General features: G+C 41.4%; 2 protein-coding genes across 2 annotated transcripts in view; both read left to right on the top strand.

The window, feature by feature from the left end:
• Window positions 1-20832, top strand: part of PPFIBP1 (PPFIA binding protein 1) — a 542301-nt gene that overhangs the window by 40195 nt on the left and 481274 nt on the right. The window lies entirely within an intron of this gene.
• STK38L (serine/threonine kinase 38 like) overlaps window positions 18439-20832 on the top strand; it is a 114309-nt gene continuing 111915 nt past the window's right edge. The window contains exon 1 of the mRNA XM_030804630.1: window positions 18439-19861. The gene's annotated coding sequence lies outside the window, so the exon portion shown is untranslated. The remainder of the gene's footprint in view (window positions 19862-20832) is intronic.

Below are 20832 nucleotides of genomic sequence, written 5' to 3'. Positions count from 1 at the left end.
AACTGGCTGCTGCTCTGCCGTGTGGTGGGCAGGGCTCTCTGTCTCTGGGAGGTTCTCCTGAGGTGATTGTTGCCACTGCAGCATTGTAGGAGAGTAGAAGTCAGCAATGGGTAGGCTGGGGCAGTGACTGAGAAGCAGAGCCATTAGCAACCCAAATGCAGTCCTGGTGCAAATGATAATGAGATCTTTACTTTTCTTCCTTTTCTTTCTCTCATTCCTCTCTCTACTCCTCACCTTTCCTCTCCTTGGACCCTCATACTGTCTTATTAGCTCTCTTCTTTAATATAGAAGAAAATGCTGGCATGAAAATGCACTATTCAAAGACTAAACTGTGTAATTGCAACAGAAAACCTGGTGCTATTCAGGACAACAGGCGCAGCATAGCAGAGCTGTCCTGTTGAGCTTTGCTCTACAGGGCAGGTCATGACTGTGGTGTACTTTCCTTCTCCTTAATTCCAGTCCTGACCCTTGCAAGGAAGTAAGAGGTAGAAGAGTTGAGAAATATTGCTGGGATGTAAGTCTGCTGATTCTCAGAGTCCATCTCTGCTTTTGCAAACCTCTTCCATAGACAGGTCCCAGTTCTTCCCTTTAGTCACACTACATGCGCATCATGTGCCAAGTATTGTGCTGGGGATATAGTGGTAGTCAATATAAAAACAATGCCCGCCCTCATACACCAGCAAGGAACAAAAGCTGTTGAGGTAATTGCAAGTGTGAGTAGTGTTGCCCAAAAGCATATTAAGGATACAATGGAAGCACACAGTGAGAGAGCTGATCTGGTCTCCTTTACGTGTAGGCTTGCCCCTGCCTACACTATCAGCCCTTGTCCAGCCGCCGACCCGTAGAATCTGACTTGCCAGCAAAGACCTAGGAAGCCCTGGGCATCCATGTGGACTGCACAGATACAGCCTTCCCCAGGCACCTACCATGTTAACGCACTACGTTTGCACTTTGATCATTTCCATAGCCCTGCACTCTAGTTCTTTTGCCCTTTCGAAAGTTCTTAGTTCTTGCCAGGTCCCTCCCCTACAAAACCAAGTCCTTTCTCTGATACCTTCAGCCACTGGCTGGGCTCTGCTGGGATTGGCCCACTCTCTGTCCACCTGACTTTGATTCTAGCCTGTCACTGGAACTCCCACTGATGTGTCCCACACTTTAGATTGAACCAACCTATCATCTAAACCAAACCCAAACTGGGCCTGGACCACAGAGTTTCCAGACCTCCTTCAGTTCACCCTCAGTCCTTACTCTTCTGGTTCCTGGTTTTTCCCTCTCCTCTTTCATTTTGCTGTGACCCAACAGCAAAGTTTGTGGCTAAGTCTGAGTGTGACACTCTGGGCTTGTTGGCAACTGAATACCTATTGATTTGTTCTTTCTCCTTTGCACACATTGTTAAGTATTGAATAATTAGTCAATAAAAATGTCCTGAGAGCCCACCATGCACTATTCTGAGCACTGAGGAAATGCCAGTGAACAAAGCAAAGATCACTGAACTTCCACACATGCCCATCCATTCTGTGTGTGCTCTCTGTGAATGTAGAGCTTGAAAATCAGAGGGACTCTGACATGAGATCAGTCACGCCCTCTACTCAATGTACAAGACACACTGTGCTTCCAAATCTCCAAGTTTCTCAAGACAAGGGGCTCAGGTGTTGCCTTATTTCTATGCCTCTCACTTCCACCACCGAAAATGAATCCAGCCAGGCATGGTGGCTCACATCTGTAATCCCAGCACTTTGGGAGGTTGAGGTGGGAGGACTGTTTGAGACCAGCCTGTCCTACAAACATAAAAAAATAAATAAAAAATTAGCTGGATGTGGTGCTGCGTGCCTATGGTCCTAGTTACTCAAGAGGCTGAGGCTGGAGGATCACTTCAGCCTGGGAGGTCCAGGCTGCAGTGTGTTGTCATTGCACCACTGCACTTTAGCCTCCGTGACAGAGTGAGACCCTGTCTAAAAAAAGGAAAAAAAAAGAAAAGGAAATGAAATGAATCCCCATGTGGACTGTTTCCAAACCACCCTGCTGTAAGCATGACATCAGCTCACAAATTGCTGCACCAAGTTTATAAACTACAACTGATAAATGAGTTTCAGGCTTGTAAATCAAATAATTGCCCTTTGAGACTTGCAGAATAGACAACACAAATTGCTCATTGCTGACACAAAGATTCTAAGCTAAGTTTTCTAATTTCGGAGACTTTAACCAGGCTATTAAGGGAACACAAATTTGACTTTCTCTCTAATTAAAGCCTATTATAATATAAAAACATAGCTCACTGCTGGATAAATACTCCTTTATTTTTCACTCCAACAGTAACTAATTTGGTGGCACAGACACACACACGTTCTATGTGGGGCTTATAACCCGAACATATGTGTAGTTGTCTTTGGCAGTTTTTTAGCTTTTTTGTCCCAAAAAAGCAGAGTTTGGGATGATCTCCTGGGTGCTGCCAGCACGCACAGGAATGTGCCAGTGATGTCAGGCAGAGCAGGGCAGGCATCAGATAGGTGGAGTGGGGAACTGGCCATGTGGTGTGATGTGAGAGATTTCCAAAAAAGGTCCTGGACTGAAAAAGTCCTTCCTCTCTGCTACAGACAGGGGCTGTGATTATTGGAATGAGTGTGAGCTAAGCCTCACCACTCCGACTTCTAGCCTGTGTCTGCCAACATCTCATTCAACAGGATGTAAATTTGGGGAGGAAGCCTCTGTCCTCAGGCTCCTGGCTCCTGGTATGGAGCTAAGAGGTTTCATGGTCTGTCCTGGCTCCCAGGCTGATGTCTGTGACCTCCACAGTTGGAATCTGCCTTCTTTTATTCTGTTCTTATTTTCCCAAACATTTAGCAATGCCTTCTAAGAGTGCATGTTAGACACTGAGAACACATGGCAAAATAATATGTATGTCCCTTCTCTCAAGGATCTGATGAGGATTTTTAAAAAATTTTTTAAAAAGAAGCAAATGAGGAAGATCTTTGTGGTGACCAAATACTTCTGTGTCCTGATTACAGTGGTGGTTTCATGAATCTATACTTGAAAACATATCAGAGAACTACATACATTGTTTTAATGTCAACTTCCTGGGTTTGATATTGTACTCATAGAACTACATACATTGTTTTAATGTCAGTTTCCTGGGTTTGATATTGTACTATAGTTATATAAAATGTAACCATTGGGGGAAACTGCGTGAGGGTACAGGGGACCTCTCTGTACTATTTCTGCAACTTTCTGTGACTCTAGAATTATTTCAAAATAAAGAAGTAGTTGTTCTCATTTCCATGTTTTGCCCAAGAACATAGGTTAAGGGAAATTTAATGACTTGGTTAAAGTGACAGAACAGAGTGTGAGCATTAAGCAAGTGCATATTTAGGTCAAGTCAGGGGGGAAACCTGGACTGTTTCTGTAGATCTGGGAATCATCAGCCTTGGCCTGATAATTAATGGTGTGGAAGTGGGTAAGGCCACTGGTGAAGAAGGTTGGAGAGCTGAAAACAGCATTATCAAAGAGGTAAATAAAGAGACTGAGATGGGAGTAGCCAAAGAGAAAGGAGAAAAATCAAAAGAATCGCCCCAATGGGAGTCCAGGGGAGAAATGAATGTCCAGAGTCAAATGCTGCTGAGAGGGCAAGAGGGATAAGGACTGGTGTCCTCTGACTTCTGCCACAGGGAGATCACCTGTGACTGATTGGAAATGAATGAGAGGAGACTGGAGGCCACATGTATAAGATACTCTTTCAATAAACTCTGGTGTAAAGAGGAGGAGAGAGACAGCACAATAGATGGAATGGGATGTGGATTCTACCGAGAGTTGTTTGTTTTAAGATGGGAGAGAGGAGATGAGAGAGACAGTCGTTGAAGACTCACGAGGGTGACGAGGCAATCAACTGAGGAGAGTGGCCAAGCAGATGGAAGGGACAGGACCAAGAATAGGCAGAGAAGTTTGGCCTTAGATAAGGGAGAAATGCCTCCTCGATTGAAGAGATGCGGAGGGAGAAGTGATGGGTATGGATGTGGGCGGCATGTTAGAATTGTTGGCAGGAACTTGGCAAGTTCCATTCTGAGATCTTCAGTGTTCCTTTGTGAACTAGGAGACAAGGTCATCTGCTGAGAGTGAGGGGACAAGAGCACCAGAGATTTGCAATGATGAGAGGAATTTTGAGCTGGTTGTAGGGAGGGGGGATGAGGGTGACTAGGGTAACACGTCAAGGAGACTGGAACATGACGGCTGCAACATGTGCTGTTGGTGCCCCGCTGAATCCCCTTGGCACTCATGGTTCAGGTACAAACATGCTGACAGCTTTTTATTGCAGGCATCTACAACTTTGCCTGGCGTGTGTTCTCTAGCTGGGAGCTTGTGTGACTTGTGCACAAGGCAGCCTGGAATGAAAGGGAGTTAATGCCACTGAGAGCCATTCTCAACCAATGACAGAGAGAAATATGGGGGCCAACTCACAGGTGGGCTCTTGGAGGTCTCCAGTGGAACTGAGCCCACTATAGTAATCTGCTCATCAACACACCCTGTGTTGGTTTCCCCCACTCTGTCCCATTTCCCTCTCCCTCTCTGTCTCTCTTCTGTCTCTCCTGTTCATTCTTTTACTTGGATTTATCTCCAAATAAACCATTTACATTCAGATCCTTGTCTCAGGCTCTGCCTTTGAGGGAACTGCACCCAGGAAAAGGGCCTAGGCAGAAAGGGCCCAGATAAATATCATACTTATCTACCAAGATGTGATCATCTAGCAGTGCTTGGCAGCCTAGGTATGAAAAACAAAAACAAAGGATAGGAGCTTTTGTTGCAGATGCAGTGAGAATAATGAGGCAAAGGTACTTAAAATATTGGCAGGAGAAAGTTTGAAATGATGGATCATTAAATCTAAAATGAATGGGGGCATGGATTAGAGGATCTGAAGTAAAAAGGGAACAAATGTATTATGACAGTTAGGCATGCCAGTTGAGAGGATAAGAGACTGTGATTAGAGAGAGGGATACCTGATTTAGTAATTTTAGAGATGAGGCAGTTTGTGTGTACTGTGGCTTTGAGAGCATGTGACTGTAGAGTATCAATCTACTGCATTTTATTGAAAATGAGGCATTCAAAATTTCCTGAGACTAGAATGGGATGATATGTCCACACAGATGTTTAAGTAACCTTGGATGATAGTGGTTTGAAAGACTGTATGTCAGGTGCCAAAGTCTTTAATTAAGGGTAGAGGCCAGGCTCAGCAGCTCATGCCTGTAATCCCAGCACTTTGGATTCAAGGCAGGAGGATCACTTGAGGCCAGGAGTTTGAGACCAGCCCGGACAACATAGTGAGACCTTGTCTCTACAAAAAAATAAACAAATAAAATTAAGCTAGGTGTGGCAGCGTGCACCTGTGGTCCTAGCTACTTAGGGGGCTGAGGTGGGGGGATCACTTGAGCCCAGGAGGTCGAGGCTGCAGGGAGCTGAGATCACACCAGTTGGTGACAGAGTGAGACCCTGTCTCAAATAACAATAACAATAATAATAACAGTAGAATGATCAGAAACTCTGCTGATGAGGAAGGGTAACAGTTGACATCATTGAATAAATGGGCCTCAAGGAATCAATAATTGAAGCCATCTCTCTGTGTTGATATATTCAGTTTTTGAAACCCACAGTTACTTTTGCACCAACCTAACAGATTTGCATCTCTCTTTTTTTTTTCTGCTTCCTACAGAGATTCTTTTTTTTAAATTTTATTTTATTACTATTATACTTTAAGTTTTAGGGTACATGTGCACAGTGTGCAGGTTTGTTACATATGTATACATGTGCCATGTTGGTGTGCTGCACCCATTAACTTGTCATTTAGCATTAGGTATATCTCCTAATGCTATCCCTCCCCCCTCCCCCAACCCCATAACAGTCCCCGGAGTGTGATGTTCCCCTTCCTGTGTCCATGTGTTCTCATTGTTCAATTCCCACCTATGAGTGAGAACATGTGGTGTTTGGTTTTTTGTCCTTGTGATAGTTTGCTGAGAATGATGGTTTCCAGTTTCATCCATATCCCTACAAAGGACATGGACTCATCATTTTTTATGGCTGCATAATATTCCATGGTGTATATGTGCCACGTTTTCTTAATCCAGTCTATTGCTGTTGGACATTTAGGTTGGTTTTAAGTCTTTGCTATTGTGAATAGTGCCACAATAAACATACGTGTGCATGTGTCTTTATAGCACATGTCTGAGAGCTCTGTTCTGTTCCATTGGTCTATATTTCTGTTTTGGTACCAGTACCATGCTGTTTTGGTTACTGTAGCCTTGTAGAATAGTTTGAATGCATCACTCTTTTTAAGGGCTGCATAGTGTTCCATGGATGCTTAGACCACAATTTACTTAGCCAACCCCTACTGAGGAACATTAAAGTTGTTTCGTGTTTTTCAAAAGTGTAAACAAAGTGTGAGTGTATCTTTTCAAATTTGTATTATCTCTTTGGAGTAAAGTCTGACAAGTAGAATTGTTGCAGTAAAGAGTCTGCACATCTTATGTTTGATACTTCTTGTCAGATAGCCCTTTCAAGAAGTTGTGCTATTTTATATATCCACAGAAAAAGCACAAAGTGTATGTTTCTCCTAACCATGTCAATGCATGAGTTTGATCAATTTTTAGAGATCTTTGCCAGTCTGATAGGTGAAAATCATTTCATTATTGTTTAATTTGCCTTCTGAATATTTGTGAATTGAACATTTTTCCATATGTTTGTTGACATTTGCATTTTTAATTTATCTGTGACTTCTACCCATTATTTTCTATTAGATTTTTAATTTTTCTTGATTTATGTAAGCTCTTTTATTATTGTGTGGATATTAACCCTTTGCCTTTGGACAGTATTGTTAATATTTTCCTGAGTTTGTCATTTGTCTTTCAACTTTGTATATGATTTTTTTGCCACACAGAAGTTTTCAACTGTACTCAACATTATTTATCATTATTTTTGCCCTGTATTATTTTACTTTTGTGTTTTAAAGTGTTCACATGTAAATTTTTGGCCTGTCTAATATATTTGGTGCAATGAGGTAAGGATTTAATATTTTCTTGCTAATTACTAGCCAATCTTCCCAATATTTTTGAAAGATCCCTCCTTTTCTTCAGGGATTTGAATGTCACTTTTTGTCACATACTCAAGTGCCTAGGTCTCCCCCATCCTCCCACCTTCTGCAATCCTGAGCCTCTACCTAGTGTCAGAGTGTGAGCCCCAGCCCAGCCCCTAGCTCAACAGCAGCCAGGAGAATTGAGCAGTGTCTCAGATGGAGTCTGGGAAGCAGGGGAAGAGGGTGGGATGGCTGTAGCATTACAGCAGCACTTGGGGTACAAGACTGACTCACACAGTGACTGGAACATTCATGGGCGGCTCCTTCGAAGCACAAAAATAAATGGGTATTTAACAGCGAAGTGGCAGACTGCCTAGGCATTTACTCCCTGGACCGCAATGCTGGGATGAGGGCTCCTCCATTCTGGCCATCGCTTTAGGTGCTGCTATGATCGCCACTTGCAGCAGATCTATCCCCTGATCACAGCTCCAGGATCTGCCTGGGTGAACATTGATCTCCAGCTGGAATCAGAGGGGACACCCAGATTCTGGTGCCCCCGCCCCAGACCCTGCTCTAGATTATTTCCCTCCCTTTGTTACTGCTTTCAGGAGCCATTGCCTTTCTTTTGGGCTCTCAACCTATATACACCGATTCTTCCCTCTTTTCACACAATGGGGCTGTGGCTTCTCTTCTAAGAGTGGCTAGTCTACAAGTTTGAATACAACCTTCTAAATCCTCACATTACTTTTTCTAGGGACAGCTTCCTTAAATCCTTATACAATCATACCCTTCAAAAGAGAGTTATATTTAGTGTTTCAAAGGTTAAAAAAATAAAACAATAAAGTTTAATCTGTGTTAAGGCATTCTGCTACATAAATTCTTGAGCAAAACAAATATGTTTTTAATTGGGGAGACTTAACCATCACTATTGCTCCTCGTATCATTCCAAGAACCTCAGTGACACTAGTGCTGCTTCTGCTGGTGCTCAGCCAGTGGAGTTTACTGCTGGTCTCTCTATCCCCAGAGCCTCTATTGCTCCAGTACCCAGAGGTGGGTTACCTATCCCTAAAGTCCTTTGAATTCAGCCGTTATTGCTATTCTTGCTACTGTCTTCAATCACCAAGCCCAACCTACCACCCAAGTCTCATGTTTATTGATGTTGTAAGTCCTTGCTTTTGGAGAAGGGGCAGCCTACCCTACCCTCTTCTTGGTAGGCCTAGGGCTGCCACAGATGTTTGTGCAGTTTGAGCCCTGCGCAAAGGTACCTGTCTAAGGGGCAGACAGAGGCTGAAATTCAGTGCTCAACACAGGAGTCCTGCCATCTTGCTAGGGTAGTGAGTGGGTACTGGGTCTGCCTCAAGGAAGGCATGACTTTCTAATTTGCACAAAGGTCCTGTATGGGCTGGCAGCAAGCAGTCCTGGGGCAAGACTTGGAGAAACCATAAGGCAGCCCAGAGTTTTAGGCTTTTGCATTAGGAAAACAGACCAGCCCTCTCACAGTATTTACTGGGAAGATCCATTTTAGGTGTTAAACATTTTAGGCGCTTGTGAGTTTCTCTCAGTCCTTTCTGATGGGAAGCCATTGGCCACTCACTGACTACTTCAAACAAATGTGAACATTTACCTCTTCTTCCCTTTGGCTGAGAGGCACCTGTCAGAAGGAGGCTCTTCATTAGCCCTCTTTCTTGTCTTTCCAGAAGCTTAAGAATTTGTTTGTAAATAGGATAGCCCACACCCTCAAAAAGAAGGCAGAGAACATCTATGGGATTGTCAACCGAATACCCTTCCAGCCCCCCTCTCTTAGGAACTGTCACTCCTCCTCCATTTCTCCCTCCCCTTTACACCCACATCTATGTTAGAGGTTGTCATTTTCTTATATGACCACATCTCCTGTTGGGTTTGACTCAACTGGGGCTCAAAGTTTTTCTCCGGGAGTTTTCTAATTAAAATAAAGAGGGACTGTCCCTCTCAAAGAGTAAAGCTATAAGATGAAAAAAGGGGGGAAAAGGAAGTTGTGTATGGTTAGGTTTGCTTTCTGGTAGAGAAAGTTGATCTACAATGAACAAGAATGGGAGTAGCATGTAGAAAGAGGCAGAGATTCCAGACAGAGAAGAAGGGAGTCCTGGCAGCCGTCCAGTTCTTGGTTCCTACAGTTCCTTGAGGCCCAGCTGCATTACAATTTTCCCCATCATTTGGTTACTCACCTCCTTCTTGGATTTTCTGAACCAGCAACCCCCACACCCTACCCCATTTCGTTAGGCTAATTCAAGCTGTGTTTCTATCACTTTGCAACCAAGAGCTCTGCTTTCTACAAAGGCAAATGAAGTACCCTAGGGATGCTTTGCTTTCCTAGTTAGACTCCACTGGGCCTGACTATAAAGATTATTTCACATAGGTAAAACCAGAGGTCTGTTGGGTCATCTGTCACTTGGATTGCTAAATAGGGTTTACTACCTGCTGAAGTTTTACAATAAGGGGAATAGTTAAGGAAATGGGTCCGGCAGGATTTTTCGGTTCACAATAATGTTAATTTCCTGAGAAAACCACTTGACCTCAGACAAGGCATTTTCTTTTTCTAGAAACAAGGCGTTTTCTTTTTCTTGAGAATTTTTTTATTTTGTTTTGTTTTTAAACAACAAAGTGCTATTGTATAGTAGACATTCTTGAGATGACTTCCTTTCTATACACATATATGAGCAAATTAAATAGGCACATAAGCAGAATAAACAGTATTGAAAATGTACATTCATGAAGCTCAGTTTGAAGAATCTCTGCTGAGGTTTTGCCCATGTTTTCACGATGTCATTATAAACCTATTTTTCATGCTTGCATTAATAACATTTATTAAGTGACCATTCATCGATATCTACCTTGCAAAAACTCTATGGAAGCAACATAATTGAACAAAAGAGTTCCTTACCATGGGGTGTCTATAACCCTATCTTGAGGCACACTTGTAAAAAAATTAATATAAGGCCAATTGAAATGAATGCTGTAACAGACAGAATGAAGGATTCTGGAAGCATTAAGGAAGGAGACACTAATCCCAGCTGGGGTGGAACATAACTGGCTCTCCATGTGGCAGATTCACATTAACCGAGCTCTGAGAAATTACCTACAAATCTGCAATTCAACGTTACTGTTTTTCAAGTACAACTGTTACTGACAAGGGTCTAGACACTTCTTTGGTTGTATATGAGCTTACTACAGTACCTTTAAACTGATACCTGACACTTCCCCAAATGAGATTATATTTTATGATGAACATTTCTCAAAATACTTCATAATTATCATGCTTACAGATTTCATAAAGCAAGAGAAAAGGCAGTGAGTAGTTTAATGGATACAGTCCAAAGTACAAATTTCTTTCTAAAAATGAACAAGGGTTGGCAAGCCCTTTCTGCAAAGGGCCAGATAGTGAATATTTTCAGCTTTGCAGGCTATAAGATCTGTCCCAACTACTCCACAATGCTGTTTTAGATTAAAAGCAGCCACAGGCAATACATAAATGATATGCATAGCTGTGTTCCAATAAAACTTTATTTATAAAAACAGGTAGAGAGCTGCGTTTGGTTTGAGGACCATAGTTTGCTGACCTCTGACTTAAAATAAAGGAGAGAGACTAGGAACATTTGATAAGAAAGATCCTGCTAGTATCATATTGTGCATTGCAGAGAGAGATAAAGGTGAAAAAGACACAGTCTAAAATCCAGTGTAGTACAGGAAATCAGTAAGAAAATAATCAGAATATGAGGCAAAAAGGGGTGAGTGCCTTAAGTGAGGAACAGATACTTCTGACTTAGAAAAGCTAGAAAGGGCCAGGCGCAGTGGCTCATGCCAGTAATCATAGCCTTTGGAAGTCCAAGGTGGGTGGATCACATGAAGCCAGGAGTTCAAGACCAGCAAAACATGGAGAAACCCCGTCTCTACTAAAAATACAAAAATTAGTTTGGCATGGTGGCGTGCACCTGTAGTCCCAGCTATTCGGGTGGCTGAGGCACGAGAATCACTTAAACCCAGGAGGTGGAGGTTGCAGTGAGCCAAGATTGCACCACTGCAATCCAGCCTGGGCAACAGAGGAGACTGTCTCAGAGAAAAAAAAAAAAAAAAAAAAGCCATAAGGCATAGGGTCTGCTCACCTGGAGAAAGGAAGAGGCATTTTAGAAAGGAGGAATTGTGTATGGAAATGAACATGACATTGGGTACAGCACTAGCAGGGCACAGGGACAGTTAGAAGGAAAGTTCCTTACTTGGCTATGGGCCCATACCTTTCTCTCTCCCTGAGTCCTTGAGCTCCTTAACCAGTACCGTAAGAACATTCCCCTCCTGCAAGCCTGCAGAAGGTCCCTGGCTCTTGTCAGTTGAGATCATATTGAAATACAGTCTAGCAAGACCAATTCAAATAATGAGACTGGACTCCCTCACTTTGCACTTTTATTCCAAATGGACCAAAATGCCTTTTGTAGCCTAGAATAACCAGAGTAAAAAGGCCCTGCACTGAGGTTCTCCCAATGTCATTTATATCTCACAAGTACCTTTGCCCCAAATAAGTATCTTTACACTTAGTAAAGCTAACGGGTGCAGTGTGAGAAACCTAGTCATCTCTGGGCAAGGCTATAGTTCACATGATGGTCCAGGAGGCAGGAGGGCTTAGGATTCTCTAGGAGGGCTCCCTGTGGTGTTGAGAGTTCCTATTCCAATGGTCTCCTCAAGGGCAGTCTGCACCAAAACTCATGTGGGCTCTATCTTATAAAATAGTCAAATCAATGTAAATGAGAATAAAACATAAAATAATTTTAATCAGTGAGATCAGCAAAGATTAAACATTTTTTAAATGATCAGAGTTAAGAAATGGGTAGGGAATACACATGCTTGTTTTCTTTTGATGGGAGCATTAATTGGAACACAGATGCAATTAGTAGTTTGTACAAAATACCTTTTGGTTAAGCATTTTTATTTTTAGAAATGTATTCTAAAGAATGGTTGGACAAGTGTATCCAATATAAGGATAACTGCAGCATTTTTTATAGAGAACAATATAAATGTCCAGCAGTAGACTCATTTAAATTAATAATGATACATTCAGATGATAGCTATCATTCCAGCAATAAAAGTAATATTTTAGAGAACATATAATAGTGTGGAAGTACAATATATTGAATATTAAAGTAGTTTATAAAATAGTATGATAGTATGATTATAAATTTATACAAAATACAGAATATATATACATTATATATATATATATATATATTTTTTTTTTTTTAGGCAGAGTCTTGCTCTGTCACCTAAGCTGAAGTGCAGTGGCAGGATCTCAGCTCACTGCAACTTCCCCCTCCCCAGTTCAAGCAATTCTCCTGCCTCAGCCTCCCAAGTAGCTGGGACTACCCATGCCTAGCTAATTTTTGTATTTTTAGTAGAGACTGGGTTTCACCATATTGGCCAGGCTGGTCTCGAGCTCCTGACCTCAAGTGATCCACTGCAGTATGTATTTTTATGTAAACATTTATTTTAAAAAGACTCTATATACATTCCAGTAAGGGATTGGAAAATAAATTGTGGTACATCCATATGGTGGAGTATCATGTGGCTGTTAAAGAATGAGGTTGATCTATGTGCTGATATGCAGAGATGTCCACGATACATTATTAAATGAGAGAAAGTTATATAGTAATATACATAGTATAATCTCATTTTTAAAAAAGTTTATATATGCATTAAGAAATCTTTACAGGTAGACTTCCAACTAGTAACTGTAGTTATATCTTGGGTGAGGAAAGAACGGGCTGTCCTGTTAATGGAATGCTGCATAACAACTCCCCTTAAAATGTGGTAGCACTATTCATTTATTAACTCCCCCTGTTTATGTGAATCAGGAATTTGGGAGCTGCTTAACTGGGGAGTTCTGCATCAGGGGTTCACATGAGATTATAGCAAGACTGTGGCTGGGGTGGGGTCATCTCGAAGGCAGGTTCATTCACACTTCTGGTGCCTGAGCTGGGAAGGCTTGAAAAGTTGGGACTATTCCTGGGACCCTCACTTTATCCTTCTATGGTGTTTCTTGATGTCCTTTTCTCTTCTCTTCCCTCCCCTCCCCTCCCCTCCCCTCCCCTCCCTTCCCCTCCACTCCCCTCCCCTCTCCTCTCCTCTTCTCTTCTTTCGAAACAGAGTCTCACTGTGTCGCCCAGGCTGGAGTGCAGTGCCATGACCTCAGCTCACTGCAACCTCTACCTCCCGGGTTCAAGCGATTCTCCTGCCTCCCGAGTAGCTTGGACTGTACTACTGGGAGGCATTTACAGGCAAGTCCCAGCCTCCTGAGTAGCTGGAACTATAGGCACACGCCTGGCTAATTTTTGTATTTTTAGTAGAGATCAGGTTTTACTATGTTGGCCAGGCTGGTCTTGATCTCCTGGCCTCAAGTGATCCGCCTGCCTCAGCCTCCCAAAGTGCTGAGATTACAGGCATGAGCCACCGCACCTGGCATCCTCTGTGGTGTTTCTTAATATGTCGTCTCTTCAGCATAGAGGTTTCAAGTTAGTAGACTTCCTACATGGCAACTCAGGGCTCCAAAGACACAAGTGCAGAGAGAGGTAGAACCAGGCAGAAGCCATATTGCCTTCTATGATCTAGCCTTAGAAGTCGCTTTTGCCACAATCTATTGGTCAAAGGCAGTTTCAAAGGTCTGCCCAGGTCCAAAAGTTGGGAACCCAGACACTACCTCTCAATGGAGGAATGTCAACATCTCATTATAAGAAGAGTATGGGCCAGGTGCAATGGCTCACACCTGTAATCCCAGCATTTGGGGAGGCCGAGGCAGGCAGATCATGAGGTCAGAAGATCAAGACCATCGTGACCAACATGGTGAAACCCTGTCTCTACTAAAAATACAAAAATTAGCTGGGCATGGTGGTGCGTGCCTGTAATCCTAGCTACTTGGAAGGCTAAGGCAGGAGAATCGCTTGAACCAGGGAGTCGGATGTTGCAGTGAGCCAAGATCGCACCACTGTGCTCCAGCCTGGTGACAGAGGGAGACTCTGTCTCAAAAATAAATAAATAAATAAATAGTATGTGGGATGGGTGCAACCTTCTTTGGAAAATAAAATACATTCTGCTCCAGTATATTTTATGTAATTTTGTATGTTTTAATTTGTACAATGAATGTGTCTTATTTTAGAATAAAAACAATGAAAGATTATTCCAATTTTAAAATATATAAAATTAAAAAGGAATGAAATATTTCTTCCAGTCATCCCATATGAAGAGCTTTAAAAATCACATTACAGGGCTGGGCGCAGTGGCTCACGCCTGTAATCCCAACACTTTGGGAGGCGGAGGCGGGCGGATCACAAGGTCAGGAGATCAAGACCATCCTGGCTAACACGGTGAAACCCCATCTCCTCTAAAAATACAAAATATTAGCTGGGCGTGGTGGCAGGCGCCTGTAGTCCCAGCTACTTGGGAGGCTGAGGCAGGAGAATGGCGTGAACCCGGAAGGCGGAGCTTGCAGTGAGCCAAGATTGCGCCATTGCACTCTAGCCTGGGCTACAGAACGAGACTCCGTCTCAAAAAAATAAAATAAATAAAAATCACATTACATCCTGCCTATACTATAGTGCAGTGTTGTAAGTTGGAGCAATTATTTTGAAAGTAGAGGAGGTAATATACCTTATGATAATCACAAAGTGATCTATTTCAAAGCAGTCCCCATTAAAGCTACAATTGTATTATGACGGCTTGATTTAAAATAGGCTATGACTTAGAGGTTTATCTATTTTTTTCGAAACTGTTTTAGGCTATTTTAAATTTTAAAGTCAAGTAAAGTTGGAGAAATGATCTTAATTTCTTATAATAATGATATCACTCAACATTCTAGAGCAAGTAAATGATTCCTAGTGTGACAGCCTTACCAACAAGTAAAATTTACCTAACCATGTTCTTAGCAGGATTTCAGGAGCACTAGAAAGCCTGCTGCCCCAGAGCTTTTCTAACCACTGAGACCCAGAGTTCTACCCACAGTTTTGTTTTTGGACCTTAATACTTCCTACCTTTCAAATTTTAAAAAATCCATGAAAAAATGTAGCACTTTAAGTTTCATTGATAATCTACAGCAGGACAGATGGCTTTCTGATCCCTGCAGGTGAGAAGGTTCTGAAGACCAAATACAACCTTTGTGTAGTTCATTGTCTACTAGGGCCCACTCTGTTGGTGCTTATTACTGATTAATTATAACTGCTTTCTGCTGTGCTGTCCTATTCATTCCAAGAAGAAAAGTTCCCATGTAGTGTCAGTAGTTTCTCCTTTACTTTTTATTTTATTTTATTTTATTTTATTGTTATGTTATGTTATGTTATGTTATGTTATGTTATGTTATGTTATGTTATGTTATTTTTGAGATGGAGTCTCGCTCTGTTGTACAGGCTGGAGTGCAGTGGCACGATCTCGGCTCACTGCAACCTCCACCTCCCAGGTTCAAACAATTTTCTGTCTGAGCCTCCCGAGTAGCTGGGATTACAAGCGCCTGCCACCATGCCCGGCTAATTTTTGTATTTTTAGTAAAGACAGGGTTTCACCATGTTGGCCAGGCTGGTTTTGAATTCCTGATCTCGTGATCCACCCGCCTCAGCCTCCCAAAGTGCTGGCATTACAGGCGTGAGCCACCGTGCCCAGCCTCTCCTTTACATTTTAATTTTCAGTGAAATAATTCAATCACAGAGTTTGAAAAAAATTGAATAATACAAAATGATTTATATTGAGAAGCAATGGTTTCCTGCTCCACTCCACCAAAGTCCAAAGGAACATTTTTAAATAATACACATATTCAACTATTTATGATTTATCAATGTGAAACATGATATATTGACTTCCTACTGCAATGGATGATAACACAGTTTACTTCTCTACACCTTTCCCAATTTCCCCTCTGCTCTCCTTTTAGTATAATTACATCACCATTTTTGTTCTTATACTGATGACCTTAAAATTATTAAAACAAAGAGCTAAGTGCTACAAAAGCAGTAAGATAGACATTTTACATAAGGAAGAGGAACTGAAGATTTAGGCTATAAAGTTAGTGTGACAAATTATAATACAATTCAGTTGTCTTTAATATTCAGTTTGAACTAAATGCCCCCCTCTCAATTCACCTCTCAAGGGAAACTTCACACACACAACGGAGTTTACTGTGCTGCCAAAAAAAAAAAAAAAAAAAAGCATTTGAATATTAGAAATCAGGTGATATGGCAGTAGATGGGGAACCCTAGTAAAAACTAAAACTGGCTAATGACTCTAGGGATAGAGCGAGGAGGCATGGGTTAAAAAGTGGGAGACCAAGCAATAGACTGAAGGCTCAACATGGCAGAGACCACTAGTTGCCTACTCAGCTTCCAATTAGAACCCCCATGTTGTCAAGTATGGCAATGAATTTGGTCAGATAAAAGTATTAGGGTTGTACATACTATACTTAGCAATAAAAATGCAGGACTCTCAGTTACATTTGTATTTCAGATAAACAAATACTTTTAGCATAAGCATGTTCCATGCAATATTTTATCCAGCATCCCTGAGAAGTGTATTTACCAACCTCCCTTGCAGATAGTGGTGGTCAAAGATATGTCAGAAGAGGTCATTGGGTGGAGCATCTAGGAAAGTACTCACGCACGTATTCTCTTCTCTTCCTACTTCCTTCTGCCTGGAATGCTAACGAGCAGCAGCTGTCCAGTGATCATGAAACAAGCTCAAGGGTAGAATCCAGCACTATGGACAGGATTATAGACAGAGGAAAGAGACTGGTCAACACTGACGATGTTGCAGAACAACCCAACAGCGCTGATTTATCTTACATGAGAAGATAAATGAGAAAAAACAAATTTCTGACTTGTGTAAGCTAGTAAATTGGGTTTTTATCTTATGTATTTGAACTCAATCCTAACCCAAACACTCCAGTTCACGTGCCATTAGCAAAAGGTCACAACCGTTGTCAGAAATCAATCAATTTGAGATAATACATAATATATAACACAGCACAGTAATTAAAAATGAATAATAATAAAATCAAGAAACCTGTGGGAAGCTCCCACAAGTCATCACAGCTTGCATGCAGCTGACTGTCCTAAAATAGGGGATTCCCACAGGTTAGTTCATCCAGAAACTGCTGGGAACTTCAGGTCTACAGTCAGCCCACATATCCGCCTAGAGTGGCCTCCAGAGAGTGATGATTTCACCTTATTGCCTACTTTCTGCAGCTCATTTGGGTACCTCTCATTTGCAGATGCTACTCTGGAACTATATGGGGAAGGGGATTCTAAGAAATTGAATTCTTGGTTCCTCTTTTCCATTACATAGGAGGAAGGCAGCAATGTTGACAACAAGCAAGCCTAAATCTGCATTAAGTTTTTTTGTTTCATCACTTATTGATTATTATTATTATTATTATTATTATTATTATTATTATTGAGACAGGGTCTTGCTCTGTCACCCAGGCTGGAGTACAGTGGTGAAATCATAGCTCACTGTAACCTTGACCTCCTGGGCTCAAGCAATCCTCCATGATGGTACATGTCTGTAGTCCTAGCTAGCTCTCAGAGGCTAGGACTATGGACATGCACCACCATGCCTGACTTTTTTATTTTTATTTTTGTAGAGATGAGGTTTGGCTTCCTCGACCAGGCTGGTTGCAAACTCCTGGCCTCAAATAATTGTCCTGCCTTGGCCTCCCAACGTGCTGGGCTTATAGACGTGAGCCACTGCACCCAGACTGTTTTATTTTTTTTTAAAACGTTTTTGTTTGTTTTAAAAGTCTATGTATTAATAACCATCAGAGTAAACAGACAACCCACAGAATAGGAGAAAATATTTGCAAACCATGCATCTGACAAAAACTAATGCCCAGAATCTTCAAGGAACTCAAATTAGTAAGAAAAAAACAAATAATCTCATCAAAAAGTAGGCAAATGACATGAATAGACAATTATCAGCAGAAGATAGACAAATGGCCAACAAACACATGAAAAAATGCCCAACATCACTAATCGTCAGGGAAATTCAAATTAAAACCACAATGAGACAGCATAACCTTACTCCAGCCAGGATGGCCATTATTAAAAAGTCAAAAAATAATAGCTGTTGGCCAGGATGTGATGAAAAGGGAAGGCTTATACACTGCTTATGGGAATATAAATCAGGACAACCTCTAAGGGAAACAGTATGGAGATTTCTTAAAGAACTAAAAGGAGATCTACCAGTATATCCAGCATTCCCAACACTGGGTATCTACCCCCTCAAAAAGAAGTCATTATATCAAAGATACCTGCCCTTGTATGTTTATTGCAGCACAATTTCCAACTGCAAAGATATGGAACCATCCTAAGGGCCCACTGACCAATGAGTGGATAAAGAAAATGTGGTATATGTACACCATGGAATACTACTCAGCTATAACAAAGAACAAAATATTGCTATTCAGCAACTTGGATGGTGCTGGAGGCCATTATTCCAAGTGAAGTAACTCAGTAATAGAAAACCAAATATGTATATTCTCACTTAGCAGTGAGAGCTAAGCTATGGGTACACAAAGGCATACAGGGTGGTGTAATGGACTATGGAGGCTCAGAAGGGGGAGGGTAGGAGAGAGTGTGGGATAAAAAACTATGTATGGGGTACAATGTACACTACTCGGCTGACAGGTTCACTAAAATCTCAGGCTTCACCACTATACAATTCATCCATGTAACCACAAACCACTTGCACCCCAGAAGCTATAGAAATAAAATAAAAATAAAATCCCTTCCATAGCTGAATAAAACAAAATAAAATGTCTATATATTGAAACTGGGTCACTCATATGTTGCTGGTGAGATTGTAAAATGGTACAACCACTTTGGAAAACTGTTTGGAAGTTCCCAAAAAAACAAAACATGCCACTACCATATGGCCCATTGCATTTCTGAGCATTTACCCTAGAGAAATGAAAGTGTATGTTCACACAAAACCCTCTACAAGCATGCTCATAAAATTTTTATTTTATTTTATATTATTTGACAAATAATTTTATGTATTCATGAAGTACATAGTGATGTTTCAATGCTGATAACATATAATGATCTCAGATCATGGTAATTAGTGTAGCCATCGTCTCAAACATTTATCATTTCTTTGTGTTGGGAACATGTAACATCCTCCTTCTAGCTATTTGAAACTATATAATATTGTTATCTGTAGTCATCTTACAGCTCTATTAGAAGTTATTCCTCCCGTCTAGCTGTAATTTTGTATCCTTTAACAAATCTCTTCCTATCCTTCCCTTCCGTGCATAGCAGCTTTATTCACAATAAACTGTGGTACACATTTACCATGGAATACTACTAAGCCATGAAGAGGAGTAAAACATTAATACTTGAAACAACTTGGATGGGTTATCAGGGAATTATATTGAGTGAAACAAGCCAAATCTCAAAGGGTTACATACTGCACGATTCCATTTATTTAACTGATACAGTTTGGATACTTGTTCCCCCAAATCTCATGTTGAAACGTAATCTCCAGTGTTGGTGGTGGGGCCCGGTGGGAGGCATTCGGATCATGGGGACAGATTCCCTCATGGCTTGGTGTTGTCCTCGTGAGAGTGAGTGAGTTCCCATGAGATCTGTTTTTTTAAAAAGTGTGTGGCACTTACCCTCCCACTCTCTCTCTTGCTCCTGTCTGGCTGTGTGATGTACCTGCTCCTGCTTCATCTTCCACATGAGTAAAAGCTCCCTGAGACCTCCTCAGAAGCTGAGCAGATGCCAGCACCACGCTTGTACAGCCTACAGAACTGTGAGCCAATTAAACCTCTTTTCTTTACAAATTACTCAGCCTCAGGTATTCCTTTATAGCAATGCAAGAATGACCTAATGGAATAACATTACTAAAATTAGAAAATTATAGAGATGGAGAACAGATTAGTAGTTGCTAGGGGTTAGGGCAGGTGGCATAGGGAGGGAGGTATCTGTGATTATAATAGGGAAGCATGAGGGATCCCTGTGATGGAACCGTTCTGTGTCTTGACTGTGGTGGAGGTCATACAAATCTATACCTGTGATAAAACTGCAAAGAACAAAATACACACACACACACACACACACACACACACACGAGTCCCTATAAAACTGATGAAATCTGAATAAAGTTGATGGATTATATCAGGATTAATTTTCTGGCTTGATTTTGTATTATAGTTATGTAAGCTGTCATCATTGGGGGAAATTGGATGAAGGGTATACAGAATCTCTCACAATGCAGGTGAATTTACAATTATCTCAAAATAAAAAGTTAAAATTAAAATTCTAGGCAAGCTCTGGGATATAGAACTGAGTACTGGATTTGAAGAAAGGATTCCAGCACTGGGCAAGAGGTGGGGCTAAATAAATAAATGCCTGCCGGGCATGGCGGCTCACTCCTGTAATCCCAGCACTTTGGGAGGCTAAGGCGGGAGGATGACTTGAGCCCAAGAGTTTAAGACCAGCCTGGGCAACATAGAGAGACCCCCATTTTTTAACTTGAAAAAGAAAAAAAGTACATGCCAAGATTTCTTCCAACTGTTAGGATTCTTTTATTTCTCTTTTCTTTGGTTCTCCCCTCTTCCTTTTTTCTTCCTTCTTTTTTCATATTTCTTTCCATTTTGTACTTACCAAGATAAGTCTTTGACATTCCACAGAAATTTGTTGCCATTGCTTATTGATTTAAAAAAAAAAGTGCCTCAGTTTGGCCCCAAGACCCTTTGTAATCTAGTCTCTACCTAATTCTCT

This window comes from Nomascus leucogenys, chromosome 23 (genome assembly GCF_006542625.1).
Source record: "Nomascus leucogenys isolate Asia chromosome 23, Asia_NLE_v1, whole genome shotgun sequence".
NCBI classification, from domain to species: domain Eukaryota; kingdom Metazoa; phylum Chordata; class Mammalia; order Primates; family Hylobatidae; genus Nomascus; species Nomascus leucogenys.
This window is presented reverse-complemented; position numbering and strand designations above follow the sequence as displayed.